The 16,024-nt window shown below is 37.0% G+C and overlaps 1 pseudogene; it reads left to right on the plus strand.

Moving 5' to 3' along the window:
• Nucleotides 1-353: 353 nt before the first annotated feature.
• On the plus strand, nt 354-1,290 carry LOC126076415 (olfactory receptor 6C2-like; annotated as a pseudogene).
• Nucleotides 1,291-16,024: the final 14,734 nt, after the last annotated feature.

Consider the following 16,024-nt stretch of genomic DNA (forward strand, 5'->3'; position numbering starts at 1 on the left):
GGACAGAGAACTGCCACATGGGGTTCCCAAGGAACAGCTGGCAGATTTGAACTGCTGACCTTTTGGTAAGCAGTCGAGCTCTTAACCACTGTGCCACCAGGGCTCCACTACTGTGCCATCGTGGCTCCTAATTTTGTGAAAACCTTCCCTAAATCAACTACACACAACACACATCAGTTAGAGCTGAAGTCATGTATTCACAAGAATCATTGTTAAGTGCAGGAAAAAAATCTACATTAGTTCCATTCATTGTATTTTCTTGTTAATTTCCATTACTAACATGATTTTTCACATCATTTTTTCATTTCAATCTCAACTACATAAGCAGATTGGGCTCAAGTCAGGAGTCAGTGATGAGAAATCACACAAGACTAACGACGTTCATCCTGCTGGGACTGACAGATGACCCACAACTGCAAGTTCTGATATTTGTCTTTCTGCTTGTCACTTACATGATGAGTGTCACTGGAAATCTGACAATCATCATCCTCACATTAGTGAGTTCTCAACTTAAATATGCCATGTACTTTTTCCTCCAAAATTTCTCTTTCTTAGAGATCGCATTCACTACAGTCTGTATTCCCAGATTCCTTTACAGCATGTCTACTGGAGAAAATACCATTACTTATAATGCCTGTGCCACTCAACTATTTTTTATTTTTCTTCTTGGATCAACAGAATTTTTTCTCCTGGCCATCATGTCCTATGACCGCTATGTAGCTATCTGCAAACCTTTACATTATGTGACCATCCTGAGCAGCAGAGTCTGCAGAAGGTTTGTTCTCTTCTGTTGGGTTGGTGGTTTGTTAATCATAACCCCTTCACTTTGCCTAGGCTTAAATCTGGAATTCTGTGACTCAAATGTCATTGATCATTTTCTCTGTGATGCATCTCCTATCCTCAAGATCTCTTGCTCAGACACATGGTTCTTAGAACAGATGGTTATAGCCTGTGCCGTGATGACCTTCATCATGACCCTCATGTGTGTGCTTCTTTCCTACATATTCATCACCAAGACAATTCTAAATTCCCCTCTGCTCAGCAAAGGAAAAAGGCTTTTCCACATGTTCTTCCCACATGATTGTTGTATCCGTCACCTATGGAAGCTGCATCTTCGTTTACATTAAACCTTCTGCAAAGGAAGAAGTGGACATTAATAAGGGTGTAATTGTGCTCACGACTTCCATTGCCCGCATGCTAAACCCATTTATATATACCCTGAGGAACAAGCAAGTGAAACAAGCTTTGAATGATGCAATCAAAAGAATTGCATTTCTCTCAAAGAAATAGAGAAATTGTGGTAATCAAGTCATCAGGAAAGTTTGGTGTAGTGCTCATAGGACCAGAGCAGATCAGCAAACTGCTTTGATGTTTGGTGATATGAGTATAGAAATTGATAGCAAGCTTTTAGAAACATTAAGAACAATTTGAAAAAGGCTAGTATTTGTTGAATTTATTAATAAAAAATTGAACTTGTATTTTTATGTTTCATTTTTAGAAAGTCATTTTCATGGTGTTTCACAACGAATTTGGAGGGGGTCTGCTCCTTCATCACAAATAAATTGAGAAACACTTGGTTAGTGAGCCTTATTTTTCTAAATTATTGTGTATCTTTACAGTCATCATTAAACTCACATTGACTGTCTAAAAATATTATTGGTCTTGCAGCTAAAATAAGATCCTAACTAACTCATTTTAACCCCTCCTTGTAAAACATTTGTGCTAGGGTGACATCTCTCATTAAGAGATTTTCCAGGAAAACAAGCAAGAGCTCACCTCCAAACCAGTGTTACCGATTCAGCAAGCAAATCAGCTGTGTATATGTGTGAGGTACACACACACACAATTTTCATCCACGTATCTACCACTACCATTCTCAAGAAATAATAAGATAAATTTCAGAATACTTAAAAAAAAATCTGAAAAAATGTAACCATTTCAAAATAAGTATACTTTATTACCAAAGGGAAAGATTAACTTGGGAAGGAACTGAAGACAACATCTCGAATGGGAATTTACAATAAAGATGGAAATAAAACAGCCTTTCCTAGGACAAAGCAGGGCAAACACTGAAACAGGGATTAAGATACCATCATAAAAGTAGCTATACTATGCACACAGAAGATAGCAAATCCCAATTAAATTAAACCCGAAAAAAATATGGAAAACTCAGGTTATACAATAAGATATCAAAATGAAAACTAAAATCTAAATAAATAAATAAAAATTCAATAGTATAAAGTTTGAAAGAATAAAAAGTATGAGTCACAGTGTTAGGTCTTAAATAAAGTCTTCATACTCCTAGTTATCATATTCTTCATGACTTCATATATCTCTCCCTAGTCCTCTTGGTCCAAGCAAATGGAATGCATTTGTCTCTCTAATCTTTTATTTCTACATAGTTGTTCATGCTATACTTCTAGAAATGTTTTTTATGTCATTCTTCACCTGGTCTTTCAGATAAATCCTATACATCTTTCAGATCTCAGTATAAACGTCACTGAAAAATCTTGGAATGACCCCTTCCCAAATCTATGCCTAATTAGATATGTATACTATTGGTGCTCACACATACTTCCTCCTTCTGTCAGAGCAAGCATTACACATTACAATTTCCAATTTTGAATGGTACCTGCTAACATGTCTTCATCTATAGTAAAATAAACTTTATGACAAGAAAAAGAATAATCGTTATTTAAATAGGAAAGACTAAAATGACAACTTGCTTTAAACTATAAGCTAAATAGAAAAGAACAACATAGTGTAATTTACTACAAATAAAGATAGAAATTAATACATAACCAGGGCATCTTGGAAAGCTCTTACTGTATTAAAATGTTAAAGGCAATGGTAAGCGCATCTACCACTGAGATCTAAGAATGTATCATTTAATATGTTTTGCTGATTCCAAAAACAGAAACCAAACAGCCCTCTACCCCATCCACATACATATGCATTTCTAGGCCGTTTCTCTTACCCTTATCTCAAATATTGAGAAATTGAGTTTAGGAAGTTACTTTCTTTAATACACAGGGACAGATGGTTGAGTTTGTTACGCATCTCAGTTCATCATAAATGGTTGTCATTAATGTATTCAAGACCGCCACTAATTTGATTTCTTTCTCTCTTTTATTCCCATTTCACACTCCCAGTCTTTACTTCCCATAGACAAACTTCTAATGAATTTAATGTTTTTCTTTTTGTCAGTTTGCAAGTGTTCTGAAATTTTTTTTTTTTTCCTTTTTGAGCAAGCACAGAAACTATTTAAGATGAGTGTATGTGGGAAGAATGTTGGAGTTTAAAATCATGTGTTCTTTCTAGTAAATTATATCATCTCTCTAGAGATATACAATTTAATATCCTATGAATCCCTGGGTGTTGCAAACGGTTAAGCTCTGGACTACTAACTGAAAGGTTGGCTGTTTGAACACACCCAGAGGTGCCTCAGAAGACAGGCCTGGCAATGGTTCTCTGAAAGGCACAGCCTTAAAAGCCCTAAGGAGCAATTCTACTCTGTACACATAAGGTTGCTGAGAGTCGGAATCAACCCCATGGCAACTAACAACAACAAAAATGAGCTCAAAGAAGCCTACATTAGCTTAAAACAAGCACATTTAAAGCACATCTAGGCAAGATGTTATTAACAAAATAAAATTTATTTTGCAAAATTCATCACACAGATATTTACTGTGAAATGTATCATTGACATTTTGAATCTGGGAGTTTACAATGAAGCAGGATAGTTGCCTTTTTCTTTCTCAGTCATTTACCACCCTTTGAAATGTGAAAGACTGGGTCTGGGCTTCCAGGTTTCAACCCCTTCTGAAGTGTAAATCCATAGGAAGATAAATCTGCAAAGCTTTCTGGAGTTCTCTAGCTACTCAATGGCAGTGAAACTTCCAATCTTGCCCTTTCACCCAGGTGCTAATCATAACCCCCCCCACACACTTAACTTGGGTCTAAATCTGGAATTCTGTGACTCTAATAGGGCCTCTATGGAAAACCATAATCAACACCCTCCCCAACCACGAGCTTGTTTTGAGCAACGTTTTTCAGGAAGTCACAGCAGGTAGTGGCTGCATCCATTGAACTGGCCCAAGCTACACCCTGAAGCATGCACACGTTGAAGAGATCATGTCCTTCAACTGATCTTGCACCCTATTGTCACCAGAAAGAACAATATTCCCCAGCCCATGATTTCACCGGATTCCATTTTAGAAGCAAGGAGTCCCGCTACAAGAGCATCCGATGGAAGATGGTTTAATATCCGGACTTCTGAACATGGGAATGGGAGGGCTAAGGGCAGAAAGTTCTAGGTACCAAACCCACCCTCCAATGCTATTGGAAACCAAAAGCTCCCCAGGCCCCTCGGACAGCGAGCACACGGCCTTATGTTTGCTAGAGCCGCATTACTCCTTGTACGTACAGACAATAAACTTGCCACTTACTGTTTCCCTTGCAATTAGTGTCAGTCTTATTTCAATTTGCTAATAGGACAGGACAAGAACCTGAGTGACATTCGGTTACACTATGAGTTGGAATCCACTCGACAGCAAAGGGTTTTTTTTTTTTTTTTTGGTGACTCTAATGTCATTGATCATATTTTTTCTAAGATATCACTCTCCTCCTAAGGATCTTATGTTCAGACACTTGGTGTATAGAGAGAATGATTTTAGTGTGGGCTGTGTTGACTTTCACCATGACCTGTGTTTGTGTAGTTCTGTCTTACATTTGTATTATCATGACAATTCTACAATTCCCTCTGCCCAACAAAGGAAAAACAAGTTTTCTACCCATTCTTCCCACATGAGCATGATTCCCATCACCTATGGCAGCTGCATCTTCATGTATATCAAACTTTCAGCAAAGCAAAGGTGGCTTTTAATAAAGGTGTGTCTCTACTCATGTCTTCTACCTCCCATATGCTGCACCCATTTGTTTATATCCACTGAAGAGAGCTTTCAATGACTCAGTGAAATGAATTGCATTGTTCTTAAAAAGTAAGATAAAAAGTACTTTATTAATCAAAATGAAGGGATAAGTATTTCTTCAATGCTTCTATTAAAATTTGAATCATATTTGTATCTAAATAATTTCTCCTTTAGTTTTATTAACATATTTATAACTTCGTTAGGTTTAGCTATGGGGGATTTACAATTTGACTTTCTACTCCAAATCTATTTGACAATGACATTGATATAATTATAAAAAGGTTTAAGGCTAAAAGTTTTAAATAATGTGTAATGTAGTAATAAAAGGCAAGATCTGCAAGACTGTATCACTGTTCCAGAATTAGGAAAGTATGACAGGCTAAAATTTATAAAAATACAACCAATAAAACAGCTCTAATATGGTCTTAATATGGTCAATACAATTTAATAAATACTGTTTTTGTTGTTTAGCTTATCTTACAGTAAATAAAGGAAACCCCTAGGTGCCAGAGAAGAAAGAGAGACTGGAAACAGCAGTTTCAGCCTTTAAACTGACACTAAGTATGGCATAGGTTCGTTGTTGTTGTTGTTGTTAGGTGCCATCGAGTCAGTTCCAACTCCTAGCAACCCTATATATCACAGAACAAAACACTGCCTGGTCCTGCGCCATGCTCACAAACTTTGTTACGCTCGAGCTCATTGTTGCAGCCGCTGTGACAATCCATCTCTTTGAGGGTCTTCCTCTCTTTCGCTGACCCTCTACTTTACCAAGCATGATGTCCTTCTCCAGGGACTGATCCTTCCTGACAACAGGTCCAAAGTAGGTAAGATGCAGTCTGGCCATTCTTGCTCCTAAGGAGCATTCTGGTTGTACTTATTCCAAGACAGATTTGTTCATCCTTTTGGCAGCCCATGGTATATTCAATATTCTTCGGTAACAACACAATTCAAAGGCATCAATTCTTCTTCAGTCTTCCTCATTCATTGTCCAGCTTTCACATGCATATGATGTGATTGAAAATACCATTGTTTAGGTCAAGTGCACCTTAGTCTTCAAGGTTATGTCTTTACTTTTCAACACTTTTTTTTTTTTTTGCAGATAGGCGTCATTTATTAGTAAGATTCTTCACAATATCCAAATCTTAATTACATGCTAACGTGCAACAGTAATTGGTGGAAATAAAATTGACAGGATTGAGCCCTAAAACAAAGAGTTGGAGGAAATAATGAATCAGATTACAGATATAATACAACCGTTTAGAAGAATCTAAGGTGACCACAAGGATGTACTTTTTCTAATTGGGCAAATAAGTGTCACTTGCTGAATAGCAACTTAGATGAGATATAGCCTTAGGAATATTACATTCACTCCTTGAATCTCAGCTTTATTCTCTGTGAAATATCAAGTTCATATAATATCTGTGCACCTATTTCACAGGATGGCAAAGATTAAATTAAGATACTGGAAGAACTAAAAGATACAAGAATCCTACTAACACAATGCTTGGCATACAAATATGTTCAGCACTAGTTCCCTTTCTAGATGACTCTCAAATATGTCAACTATGTGCCAGGGCCTTATAATACGAAATGAATATCATGATTCCTGACTCTTTAACTAGGGTAGAGATAGCTGGATCTTCAAACCATTCCCCAAAAGTGATAAGGGCCATAACAAAAGTATCTCTAAAGTATTATAATTATTATCACAGACGTTCCAAGACTTTGCTAGACCATGAAGTTACTTCCTGGCTCATCACTTGTTAGAGGTCTATATTTGTTAGAATTTCCAGATTGGACCCAAACACAGAAACATGTGTGTCTGTTTACATTTATTTATTTATTTATTTTTTAAGTTGATTTCTGTATCACACTGAAACACTGAGAGTGGCCAGTGTTTTGATCAGCTTCTTCTTTTTTTTTTTTTTAATATAATTTTTAGTGTGCTTTAAGTGACAGTTTACAAATCAAGTGAAAGTTTACAAATCAAGTCAGTCTCTCACACAAAAACCCATATACAACTTGCTACACATTCCCAATTACTCTCCCCCTAATAAGAAACACTGCTGTCTCCCTCTACTCTGTCTTTTAGTGTCCATTTCGGCAGCTTCTAACCCCCTCCACCCTCTCTTCTCCCCTCCAGGCAGCAGATGCCAACATAGTCTCAAGTGTCCAACTGATCCAAGAAGCGCACTTCTCACCAGCATCCCTCTCCATCCCATTGTCCAGTCCAATCCATGTCTGAAGAGTTGGCTTTGGGAATGGTTCCTGTCCTGGGCCAACAAAAGGTCTAGGGGACATGACCACAGGGGTCCTTCTAGTCTCAGTCAGACCATTAAGTCTGGTCTTATGAGAATTTGGGGTCTGCATCCCAATGCTCTCCTGCTCTCTCAGGGGTTCTCTGTTGTGTTCCCTGTCAGGGCAGTCATCGGTTGTAGCCAGGCACCATCTAGCTCTTCTGGTCTCAGGCTGATGTGGTCTCAGGCTGATGTAGTCTCTGGTTCATGTGGCCCTTTCTGTCTCTTGGGCTTGTAATCACCTTGTGTCCTTGGTGTTCTTCATTCTCCTTTGATCCAGGTGGGTTGAGACTCATTGATGCATCTTAGATGGCTGCTTGCTAGCGTTTATGACCCCATATGCCACTCTTCAAAGCAGGATGCAGAATGTTTTCTTAATGGATTTTATTATGCCAATTGACTTACATGTCCCCTGAAACCATGGCCCCAGACCCCTGCCCCTGCTACGCTGACCTTCGAAGCATTCAGTTTATTCAGGAAACTTCTTTGCTTTTGATTTAGTCCGATTATGCTGACCTCCCCTGTATTGTGTGCTGTCTTTCTCTTCACCTAAAGTAGTTCCTATCTACTATCTAATTAGTGAATGCCCCTCTCCCACCCTCCCTCTCTCCCCACTCTTGTAACCACAAAAGAATGCTTTCTTCTCAGTTTAAACTATTTCTCAAGTTCTTATAATAGTGGTCTTATACAATATTTGTCCTTTTGCAACTGACTAATTTCACTTAGCATAATGCCTTCCAGGTTCCTCCATGTTATGAAATGTTTCACAGGTTCTTCACTGTTCTTTATCGATGCGTAGTATTCCATTGTGTGAATATACCATAATTTATTTATCCATTCATCCATTGATGGGCACTGTGGTTGCTTCCATGTTTTTGCTATTGTAAACGGAGCTGCAATAAACATGGGTGTGCATATATCTGTTGGTGTAAAGGCTCCTATTTCTCTAGGACATATTCCGAGGAGTGGGATTGCTGGATCGTATGGTGGTTCTATTTCTAGCTTTTTAAGGAAGCATCAAATTGATTTCCAAAGTGGTTGTACCATTTTACATTCCCACCAGCAGTGTATAAGTGTTCCAATCTCTCCACAGCCTCTCCAATATTTATTATTTTGTGTTTTTTGGATTAAAGGCAGCCTTGTTGGTGTGAGGTGAAATCTCGTTGTAGTTTTTATCTGCATTTCTGTAATGGCTAATGATCGTGAACATTTCCTCATGTATCTGTTAGCTACCTGAATGTCTTCTTTAATGAAGTGTCTATTCATATCTTCTGCCCATTTTTTAATAGGGTTATTTGTCTTTTTGTACTTGAGTTTTTGCAGTATCATGTAGATTTTAGAGATCAGGCGATGTTCAGAAATCCCATAGCTAAAAACTTTTTCCTAGTCTGTAGGTAGTCTTTTTACTCTTTTGTTGAAGTCTTTGGATGAACATTCTTTATAATGTTTTGTATAGTGTTTATGCCATGTATTAGGGCTCCTAATGTTGTCCCTATTTTTTCTCCCATGATGTTTATCATTTTAGATTGTATGTTTAGGTCTTTGACCCATTTTGAGTTAGTTTTTGTGCATGGAGTGAGGTATGGGTCTTGTTTCATTTTTTTGCAAATGGATATCCAGTTATGCCAGCACCATTTGTTAAAAAGGCTGTCTTTTCCCCAGTAACTGTTTTGGGGCCTTTGTCAAATATCTACTGCTCATATGTGGATGGATTTATGTCTGGATTCTCAATTCTGTTCCATTGGTCCATGTATCTGTTGTTGTACCAGTACCAGGCTGTTTTGACTACTGTGATGGTATAATAGGTTCTAAAATCGGGTAAAGTAAGGCCTCCCACTTCGTTCTTCATTTTCAGTAATGCCTTATTTATCCAGGGCCTCTTGGTGATTTGTTTCGCCATCTCATTAAAGAATGTCATTGGGATTTGGATTGGAATTGCATTAAATGTATAGATCACTTTTGGTAGAATAGACATTTTTATAACGTTAGGTCTTCCTATCCATGAGCAAATTATGTTTTTCTACTTATGTTAGTCTCTTTTGATTTCTTGTAGAAGTGTACTGTAGTTTTCTTTGTATAAGTCTTTTACATCTCTGGTAAGATTTAACCCTAAGTATTTTATCTTCTTGGGGGCTACTGTAAATGGCATTGATTTGGTGATTTCCTCTTCGATGTTCTTTTTGTTGATGTAGAGGAATCCAACTATTTTTTGTATGTTTATCTTGTATCCAGACAGGCTGATGAACTCTTCTATTAGTTTCAGCAGTTTTCTTGAGGATTCCTCAGTGTTTTCTGCGTATAAGATCATGTCATCTGCAAATAGAGATGCTTTTACTTCTGCCTTGCCAATCTGGATGCTCTTTCTTTCTTTATCTGGCCTAATTGCTCTGGCTAGGACCTCCAACACAATGTAGAATAAGAGCGGTGATAAAGAGAATCCTTGTCTGGTTCCTGATCTCAGTGGGAATGCTTTCAGGATCTCTCCATTTAGGATGACGCTGGCTATTGGCTTTGTATAAATGGCCTTTATTATGCTGAGGAATTTTCTTTCTATTCCTATTTTGCTGAGAGTTTTTATCATGAATGAGTGTTGAACTTTGTCAAATGCCTTTTCTGCATCAGTTGATAAAATCATGTGATTCTTTTGTTTTATTTATGTGGTGGATTACATTAATTGGTTTTCTAATGTTGAACCATCCCTGCATACCTGGTATGAATCCCACTTGGTCATGGTGAATTATATTTTTGATATGTTGTTGAATTCTATTGGCTAGAATTTTGTTGAGAATTTTTGCATCTATGTTCATGAGGGATATAGGTCTATAATTTTCTTGTGATGTCTTTACCTGGTTTTGGTATCGGGGATATGGTGGCTTCATAGAATGAGTTTGGTAGTATTCCGTCCTTTTCTATGCTCTGAAATACCTTTAGTAGTAGTGGTGTTAACTTGTCTCTAAACGTTTGGTGGAGCTCTGTAGTGAAGACGTCTGGACCAGGACTTTTTTTTTTTGTTGGGAGTTTTTTGATTACCTTTTCAATCTCTTCTTTTGTTATGGGTCTATTTGTTGTTCTACCTCTGTTTGTGCTAGTTTAGGTAGGTAGTGTGTTTCTAGGGATTCATCCATTTCTTCTAGGTTTTCAAATTTGTTTGTGTACAGTTTTTCTTAGTTATCTGATATGATTCTTTTAATTTCACTTGGGTCTATTGTAATATTGCCCATCTCATTTCTTATTCGGGTTATTTGCTTCCTCCCCTCTTTTTCTTTGGTCAGTTTGGTCAGTGGTTTATCAATTTTGTTAATTTTTTCAAGAAACCATCTTTTGATCTTTAATTCTTTCAATTGTTTTTCTGTTTTCTATTTCATTTAGTTCAGCTCTAATTTTTATTATTTGTTTTCTTCTGGCACCTGTGGATTTCTTTTGCTGCTCTCTTTCTATTTGTTCAAGTTGTGGGGATAATTCTTTGATTTTGGCCCTTTCTTCTTTTTGGATGTGTGCATTTTTTTATATAAATTGGCCTCTGAGCACCACTTTTGCTGTGTCCCAAAGGTTCTGTTATGAAGTGTTTTCATTTTCATTGGATTCTATGAATTTCTTTATTCCATCCTTAATGTCTTCTATAATCTAGTCTTTTTTGAGCAGGGTATTGTTTAGTTTCCAAGTATTTGATTTCTTTTCCCTGCTTTTCCTGTTATTGATTTCCACTTTTATGGCCTTATGGTCAGAGAAGATGCTTTGTAATATTTCAATGTTTTGGATTCTGCTAAGGCTTGCTTTATGACCTAATATGTGGTCTATTCTAGAGAATGTTCCACGTGCACTAGAAAAGAAAGTATACTTGGTTGTTGTTGGGTGGAGTGTTCTGTATATGTCTACGAGGTCAAGTTGGTTGATTGTGGCATTTAGATCTTCTGTGTCTTTATTGAGTTTCTTTCTTGATGTCTTGTCCTTCACCGAAAGTGGTGTGTTGAAGTCTCCTACTATTATTGTGGAGCTGTCTATCTCACTTTTCAATGCTGATAGAGTTTATGTATCTTGCAGCCCTGTCATTGGGTGCATAAATATTTAATATGGTTATATCTTCTTGGTGTATTGTCTGTTTAATCATTATATAGTGTCCTTCCTTATCCTTTCTGATGGATTTAACTTTAAAGTTTATTTTGTCAGAAATTAATATTGCCACTCCTTCTCTTTTTTGATTGTTGTTTACTTGATGTATTTTTTTCCATCCTTTGAGTTTTAGTTTGTTTGTGTCTCTAAGCCTAAGGTGTGTCTCTTGTAGGCAGCATATATACGGATCTTGTTTTTTAATCCGTTCTTCCACTCTCTGTCTCTTTATTGATGCATTTAGTCCATTTACATTCAGGGTAATTATGGATAGGTATGAATTTAGTGCTATTGTTTTGATGTCTTTTTTTGTGTGTTGTTGACAGATTCTTTTTCCCACTTAATTTTATGTGCTGAGTAGATTTTCTTTTTATATTGTCCTTTCTTCATATCCGTTGTTGTTGATTTTGTTTCTGCTGAGTCTGTATTTTTCCCTTGTTTTTTTATTTTAATGAATAGGATAGTTTCTCTCCTTTGTGGTTACCCTATTATTTACCACTATTTTTCTAAATTTGAAACTAACTTTTATTTCTTTCTATCGCCATTTCTTCTCTTCATATGGAAGGTGTATGATTATATTTCTTAGTCCCTCTTCATTATTTTAATGTTGTTTTCTTTTATACAATAACATTGCTGTTACCCTGTTTTGAGCTTTTTTTTTTTTTTTGGATTTCCCTGTCTGGGTTGACTTCCTGTTGCTCTACCCAGTGCTCTAGTCTTGGGTTGATACCTGATATTATTGATTTTCTAACCAGAGAATTCCCTTTAGTATTTCTTGTTGTTTTGGTTTGGTTTTTACAAATTCCCTCAACTTGTGTTTATCGGGAAATGTCTTAATTTCACCTTCATATTTAAGAGACAGTTTTCCTGGATGTATGAGTCCTGGCAGGCAATTTTTTTCCTTCAATTTTTTGAATATGTCATCCCATTGCCTTCTTGCTTGCATGGTTTCTGCTGAGTAGTCCGAACTTATTCTTATTGGCTGTCTTTTGTAGGTGACTTTTCATTTATCCCTCGCTGCTCTTATAATTCTCTATTTATCTTTGGTTTTGACAAGTTTGATTATAATATGTCTTGGTGACTTTCTTTTAACATCTACTTAATGTGGAGTTCGATGAGCAACTTGGATAGATATCTTCTCATCTTTCACAATATCAGGGAAGTTTTCTGCCAACAAATCTTCAACAATTTTCTCTGTATTTTCTGTTCTTCCTCCTTTTTCTGGTACTCCAGTCACTAGTAGGTTATTTCTCTTGATAGAATCCCACATGATTCTTAAGATTTCTTCATTTTTTTTTAATTCTTTTATCTGATTTTTCTTTAAATACATTAGTGCCAAGTTATTTATCTTCGAGTTCAGAAATTCTGGCTTCTACTTGCTCAATTCTGTTCCTCTGACTTTCTATTGAGTTGTCTAATTCTGTAATTTTATTGTTAATCTCCTGAATTTCTGATTGTTGTCTGTCTATGGATTTTTCCAGCTTATTAAACTTTTCATTATGTTCCTGAATAATCTTTCTAATTTCTTCAGTTGCTTTATCTGTGTGTTCCTTGGCTTGTTCTGCGTATTGCCTCATTTCCTTCCTGATGTCTTGAAGGGTTCTGTATACTAGACTTTTGTATTCTAGCTCTGGTAATTCCAGGAATGCACTTTCACCTAGAAGATCCCTGGATTCTTTGTTTTGAGAGCCTGTTGAGGTGATCATGGTCTGTTTCTTTATGTGACTTGATATCGACTGTTGTCCCCAAGCCATCTATAAGTTATTGTGTTAGTTTATGCTTGCTTACTGTGTCGTAGCTTCTTGGTTTGTTTTGTTTTGGTATACCCCTAAGGGTTGCTTGAGTGAGGTAGCTTGATTATTTTTGCCTTTGGAGCTCTGATGTCCTGTCCCCAGATGGCTAGAACTGTCTTCAGGTATATCAGTCTAGGAGTCCATTCAGTTTTCTTGCATGAATTCAGATCAGGTTTCCAGGTAGCTGATCATCAAATGTGTGGTACAGGCTGTCTTACTGTCTTAGAGGGGCAGGCATGATTGGCGTATATACCGGTATCTGATTGCAGCAGGGGGTCGTGCTCTGAACAAGGCAGGGGGCTGAGAACCAACCCCTAAGTGTCTCTGAGGAAAACACATCCCTGTTCCCTAAAGCATGCTGGTGGGTGGGTTCTGCAGATGGACCATGGGAACCCAAAGTTTTTGGTTGTAAGGACTGGGGAGGTACCAGTTATCTCTGAACCCCTGTCCTGGTTGGCTGGGTGACCTGACTGGAGCTACCAGTCTTTAGCTCCCTGATGTGGGTAGGTGAGGACCTCGTTTAATAAGCAAAGCAATGTCAAATATCAAACACCAACCTCTCCACTGCACAGCTGAAATAGTTGGAGTTTGCCAATAAGGGCCTATTCTCCCGAAATAGGCCCATACAGGTCCATGCAGAAGGGAAAGTTGCCCAAAGTCCACGGTCAGTTAATGCCTGGACAGGAGCTGCTTCTGTCCTGAGCTCCCCCGGTTAATGGAGCTAGCAAATTATCTTTTCCCCCCAATTGCAAATTTTTCCCTTCCCCAAGGTCGGGAGGATGGCTCTAGGTGCTCAACAGTGCCTATCCCAGGCCCAGGGATTCAGCCGCTGAAGCCAGCTTGGAGGGGGCAGGTGCTGTAAAATATATGCAAGTTCTTAGCTTTTACCGAAAGCACCTTTCTTCTTAGGTTCCGGAGGTGTGAGTAGGCTATCCAGGTGGCTCCTTCTCCCTGAGGAAACTACGGCCGGATGCTAGTACCAGCCCACTGCTGCCGCTGCCACCGCTCCAGAAATGGTGCCTGAGGCTCCCCTTGATTCAGGTCCGGTAACTTCTCTCCACTTCTGAACGGTCTCTTCCTCCCCCTGCCCCTCAGTTCATTGTCTAAGCTTGTCTTTGATGCTCAGGGATCCCAGCTTGTCACAAATATACTCGTTTCACTTGTTTTTTCAGGTCTTTGTTGTAAAGAGGGCTCGCTAGAAGCATCTGTCTATTCTGCCGTCTTGACTCCGCCTCTCACTTTTCGACACTTTAGAAGAGGTCTTTTGCAGCAAATTTACCCAAGGAAATGCGTCTTTTAATCTTCTGACTGCTGCTTCCATGGGTTGGAGGAGATTAAAAAAGATGTTTCAAAATGTATCCAGTCAGACTGAGTTTTAATATCTACATGGACATGGAATATGAGACTGCAATAGTCACATGATGAAAAAATTAGAATTTACACAGCGTGAAACTAAAATTACCAAATTAATGCATCATGGATGAAAGGAACATTTAAAATTGCTCACCCACACAATGAGATGATAAGTAAATTTATCTATCAGCTTAAAAAGAAAAGGGAATAAATAGGTGTCCTAAAATAATTTAAAACACCGACTGTAGGTAGGCTCACACAAGTAGAGTTTTAGAGGCTACAAATGAGATATAAGAGTTTAAAAGTAAAAATTAAAAATAACTCATTGGAAATTAATTACACAAAGCCAGTTAAAATTTTGGTTAAAAATCTGAAACTAAAATAACAACCTAATAAGTAACAATAAAATGGCAAGAACATGCATATAGAGAGCACAGAAATAGCCATGTATAGTTGAGAGAAACTTGCTTTATTAAATATAATCGTTATTAAAAATTTTAAAGTAGATTAAATACAAAGAAACCAACACTCGTTTTAAGCAATTAGAAATACCACCGAATGAATTAAAGTGAAAAATAGAATATTAGGATAAAAAGTAAAAGCTATAACAACAAAAAGATGAAATAACACAGAAGTTGATTCTATGTAAAATCCAGAAAATAAAATCTCGTATACTCAAATAAGGAAAAAAGAGAGAAATCAATATACATGTTAAAAATGAATTCTAAATAGATATGAATATACACTGTATTCGATTCAAAGCAACAAGACAGAAAAACATGAAGTAATTCAAAATTTCTTGAGAAAATATGGATTAAGAAATTATAATTTATATGTAAAAATACTCATATAGTTTATTGGAAAATTGAATAAACCTTTTTATACAGTAGAATCAGGACCGAAATGCTTCAAAAAAATTTTTACTAACTTAAAAATAAATCAAAATAATTGCACTCTAAATCATTCAAACCAGAGAAAAAGAAAACATCACGATTGTATTTAGGTATATAAACAGAAATTTTCTAAATAGAATATATGCAAGTTGATTCTAGCCACATAATAAAAGAAAAATAGATTATGGCCAGAGTTTAATCTAGAAATAAAGGAAAAATCTGTCTCAGAAAAAATTATCCATAGGATTTATCATATCATCAATTTTTAAAGGAGATATTATAGGAATAAATAAATAAAACCCAGTGCCGTCGAGTCGATCCCGACTCATAGCGACCCTATGGTACAGAGTAGAACTGCCCCACAGAGCTTCCAAGGAGCGCCTGGCAGATTCGAACTGCCGATCCTTTGGTTAGCAGCTGTAGCACTTAACCACTACATGCCAGGTTAATATCTAAATGATAAAAGGAGCTCATGTTGCAAGAGGCTATACAAATAATTCAAAAGGAAAATAAGAAAAGAAATGGATAATTTGCATAATAGCAAATCCAATTGAGCAAAAATGCATTAAAATTTGCTCAAACTCACTATAATAGTCAAATCCAAAATTAAGTGGTATCGAGATAAATGCTTATATTGAGAATAGCTCTTA

Source organism: Elephas maximus, chromosome 4, assembly GCF_024166365.1.
Source record: "Elephas maximus indicus isolate mEleMax1 chromosome 4, mEleMax1 primary haplotype, whole genome shotgun sequence".
Lineage (NCBI taxonomy): Eukaryota > Metazoa > Chordata > Mammalia > Proboscidea > Elephantidae > Elephas > Elephas maximus.